Here is a 4,656-nt window from a genome sequence, read left to right on the forward strand (position 1 = left end):
GTGTATATTGGACAATCCGAAGCATATTAAATATTTTTTTGAATTTAACGCAAAAATAATAGATTACTTTTTCCCCAACCTAATATATTTTATTTTTTTTTTATTTTGTAACTGCCAGTCCCAGTCAGTCAGCGCTTTCCTCCAAAAAGCTCAACGTCGGTCCCTAGAGACCGGCGCGTGGCTCAACGTGTTAACCTGTCCGTGTTCCCACAGTCCCTTCGATGGTCTGAGCATAGTGAAATTTGGGAATCGGAACAACGGCCCTTTAATTTATCGTAGAATTTGTTCAGCTGTCACTTACGACATGAATGAGTGAACCAATTCATAGGAAAGATCTAATTTACCACAAATACAGCGAAATTGGCGATTTACGCACTTGAATCAATGAAATTATTCTAAAATTATTTTTTCCGTATTATTTCTCTATCACGCATGATCGTTTTTTGTCAACTTTGAAAATGAATCATCTCTACTGCAGGTGGATAAATTTGTTCCGACCTGTTGCCGTTCTTTGTTATTTCGCTTTGGGATCGCTGTCATTCGATGCGTAGAATTCCGTAAGATAATGAAATATATACAGAAGTTATATTTGCAACAAGTTGGTTCCGCGAACGGAACGACGCAAAATGTCTTCCACAGAATCATCATCTTCTAGAATAACGCGGCAGTTTACCAGATCGTAAACACATTCCATATAGTATCCGGCATTGAGAGGTTTGCCTCTCCGCATTCGCTCCTCCAGTGTCGTCAATCATAAATATTTTCCAATCTCTAATTGAGATTGTTTTTTTTTTCGTCTCAATGCTCGTCAGAACACGTTCGACGCGATTCTTTGTCATTGCTCCCGTGCGGCGCTGATGATCTCGTTTGATGGCGTACGTCTATGACGCAACGCCTGCAAGACCTTCCCCATCGGCAAGATTTAAATCGGTGAGCTGTTGGCGTGTTTGCTTCTTCCTCTCGCTCCATTATTCCGCTCAAGTTCGGTATGTTTTCAAAAGCGCGAGCGCGCGCGCAACCCAGCGATTGTTTTATGCATGTTTCTTTTCCCTTCTTTGTGTTTGCGCTCTCTCTCTCTCTCTCTCTCTCTCTCTCTCTCTCTCTCTTTCGCTCTATAGCTAGACAGTCTCTTTTTCGCAGTGCACTCGCCATGCGCGACTCCATCGGTTTGTGTGTGCGCACACCGCGTCGAGGCCCACTGCGATCGGCGGCTCAACACTGTGTGCTTTGCTTTTGCTGGCGTCTACGGTGGCTCACGGTTGAAAGAGTATTGACCTACATAAAACGGCTGCAATTGAGGATTTCGTAATGTGCTTGCTTCGGAGCGCGGTTCTGCTACAAAGACCGTCCGAACAATCTGCGCCCGAGTCAGAGTTTCTAACGATGGGAAGGGGCGCGCAAAGCTTCGGCGGCGATTGAATCTGGGGACCTTGAAACGCTGGGAACTTCCGAGAACTGCGCGTCATATATAAGTTGCAGTCTCGACTCCAGGTAGCCGTTGAGCCAATGCCGGAAGACACAAACATGTATCGACATAAAAAAAAGTCTGCAGATTTCGACGAGTTGAAAAGTCCGTCAATCAAATAACCTCTCATGAACTGTGCTCGTAAAGATTTTCCGTTTTTATCCTCCCAGAAAAAAAAGAAACGAGGGAGTTTGTCGTATGATTTGCTGAATATTATCCATTACGTTTATTACTGCAGCGGGCTTCCCCCTTTTTGCTGTCGCTGCTGTTGACGCTGCCTGCGGTGAGGGTTTTAAATTTTACCATTCGTATTTTCTCTCGTTTACACCCTTCGTCTGCTACACACGTTTCTCACCACCGTATCGCCGTGAAAGGTGGCTTGCGGGGTGAGAGCAGTTTATCTCTACCTGTTATGATTCTGTATAACTGCGATAACATCTGCCGATTTGTATGTGTTTCAATTTATCTACCTCACACCAGAACATCCAATCGACGACGTGAGTCTACTCAGGCAACTGGGTCCTGTGGCGCAATGGATAACGCGTCTGACTACGGATCAGAAGATTCCAGGTTCGACTCCTGGCAGGATCGATCGAACTTTTTTCTCATTCTCGTTATAAATATAATATGGTACATAAATGCATAAAAATACATAAAGCTACGGGATTTCCACCTCCCTCCATCCGCACCCAACATTTTTTAACACTTTCGTCGCCCCGTCACCCAGATATGGATGACAGTTTCCTCGTTCAAATTGAATAGGAATTTTTAAAAGTAATTTGACAGAATAGGCACCTGTGGTAACTATAGGCTATGTGGAAAAATAATAAAATTGTAACCATATCTTTATAATGTTTATACTATGCTTTTTATTAATTTATAGTACGGATGGTTTGTACTGCAGCATTTTTGCGAAACCCATATAATGTGACTTTGGAATGTGTTATTGTTGTCAATTCATTTCCAAATTGAATAAAATATTGCTAGATCATGTAAGAATTGTTTACAAACTAAGTTTGATCTTCATTTAATAATTCATCCGCAAGTTGGGCTCCGCAAGAATCTCAAAAAAGTTACTTTGGGCGACGAACGTGTTAATAGCTTATTGATATCAAAGGTTTTTGACATTGTGTTCCTTATTTGGCCATTTAGCACCCACAGCAGTTATTCAAATTTTCATATTATAACTTTGGATGCTTTTTTTTATCATCTGTAAAAATGTACTCTTTGCCTTTCAACGGTCAGTCTTACTATTTATAGCGCAAAATACGATTTTTTTAAAACCTTCTACAAATGGTTGCAACTGTCCAAAATCACTATTTTTATTATCATATGATCAATTTTCATTACCACTGATTTTTCAGAAGGGCTTATGTTTGATCGTTATTCTTTTTTTTTAAATCGTAAGGCGTCGTGCACAAATTACGTAACGCAGAAAATGCAATTTTTGAGAAGGGCACATAAAGTTACTATATAGCTAATGCATAGGAATTTTTCATTCTAAATAAATTAATCGGGTATGTTTTTATTTGAATTTCTATTTTTTATTCAAACTTTACTCATCCAACCATTTGATGGTTCAGCAGATGGTCCTAAAAGCTATTGTTTTGCTCTCGTCCAGTTGAATAGCTTCTACTTCTACATCTTCAACACTTGCGTTGATATCTTCAGATGCTTTTCAAATCTTAAAAGTCAGGACCTGGAACATCATATTTGATGTATTATTCTTGGCATATATTACTCAAGAAAGTGATATAAAGTGTTCTGGTGTCCGTATCAATCTGAGTGAATTCAGATGTTTCAGTTTGTTTTGTTCAATTCAACAATCAATAGCAAAATGTAGTTCAAAAAACGGTAAAATAGGATTTCGGTCGTAGTTGAATCTCTCTAGGTTATGTTCAACGACGGAGTCCGACGGAGAACGGGTAAATTCAGCATTTTCAATGGTTCGAGCTTCAATATTTCCTGAACCGATTTAATACCTTCTTTTCGCTTTGAGATGTGCATTTTCAATTCATTTGTTCATTTGAAAAATAAACTTTCAAAGGAAATTAATTTTCACGACAGCATGAGTGCACTTTTGATGTTTACATTCCCTGTGCTTTAGTAAGAAAAAGATAAACGATGTTATTTATTTATTATAACGCTGAATAAAATAGGTGAGATGGGAAAAAATATTATTAACCTCAAGTTTTTATTGCAACGTTATTTAAAAAAAAAACAAAAAAACAAAATAAAAATCTGTATCTACAGATTCTTGGTTTAAAAAAGTCTAAAAAATCTGTAGAAATACAGATTATTATGTAGATATGGTAACCCTGTTCGAGATGCACCTATCGGTGCTTGCTTACTGGCTGCTAAACTAATCGAAACTGGCTGCTCAAGCACACAGGGGCCCGTGAATTTAACTAGGAATAAAAATGGAATTGTTACGTAACGATCACGGCTATCCCTCTCCCCCTATGTCACATTAAGTAACGTAATCTCGTAATCATAGGTGTGACGCTAACCACTCGGTCACGGGAGCATGTTTCCTAGTACTTCTACCAAAACTCGCCATAATAATATCAAATTATTATCAGACACAACTGTCGTTCAATTTTTTTCTCAATCAGATGAAGACATTTTTTCAAAGATGAAGACATCTCAAATCGGACGATTCATTCATCAAGCTTCGAGCTTACACATTTTTTACTCTATATACAACACATTTGTTGATCCGTTTTTTTAATATAGTTATAAGATATAGGAGTGCGTTTCTTCCACTGACAATCCATTTCCACTATCGAACAAAGATCAGAACTGTTCATTTATTGTTCTTCTAATCTCCCCTTTAAAATTACCTTTCACTATAAAATTCCTAGTACTTCTACCAAAACTCGACATTATAATATCAGATTGTTTTCAGACACAATTCTCGTTCAAGATTTTTGATTTTTCACCCACTTGCAGATAACATGTTTCTCCTTTACGTTACATGCCAAATTTATATATATATATATATATATATACCAATATATATATATATATATATATATATATATATATATATATATATATATATATACATAGATTTTTATGGGATCCTCTCCCCCTTCCGGACGAGGAAAGGATGTAAAACCATCATAGAAACATTTCTCGTACCCAAAAACCCTCACATGCCAAATTTGGCTCCATTTGCTTGATCAGTT

The 4,656-nt window shown here is 38.0% G+C and overlaps 1 non-coding gene across 1 annotated transcript; it reads left to right on the forward strand.

The window, feature by feature from the left end:
- The first annotated feature begins 1,983 nt into the window (after positions 1-1,983).
- Trnar-acg (transfer RNA arginine (anticodon ACG)) lies at positions 1,984-2,056 on the forward strand. Its single transcript has one exon. It is a non-coding gene; the product is annotated as a tRNA-Arg (tRNA).
- The last annotated feature ends 2,600 nt before the right edge of the window (positions 2,057-4,656 follow it).

Source organism: Toxorhynchites rutilus, chromosome 3 (assembly GCF_029784135.1).
Source record: "Toxorhynchites rutilus septentrionalis strain SRP chromosome 3, ASM2978413v1, whole genome shotgun sequence".
Classification (NCBI taxonomy): domain Eukaryota; kingdom Metazoa; phylum Arthropoda; class Insecta; order Diptera; family Culicidae; genus Toxorhynchites; species Toxorhynchites rutilus.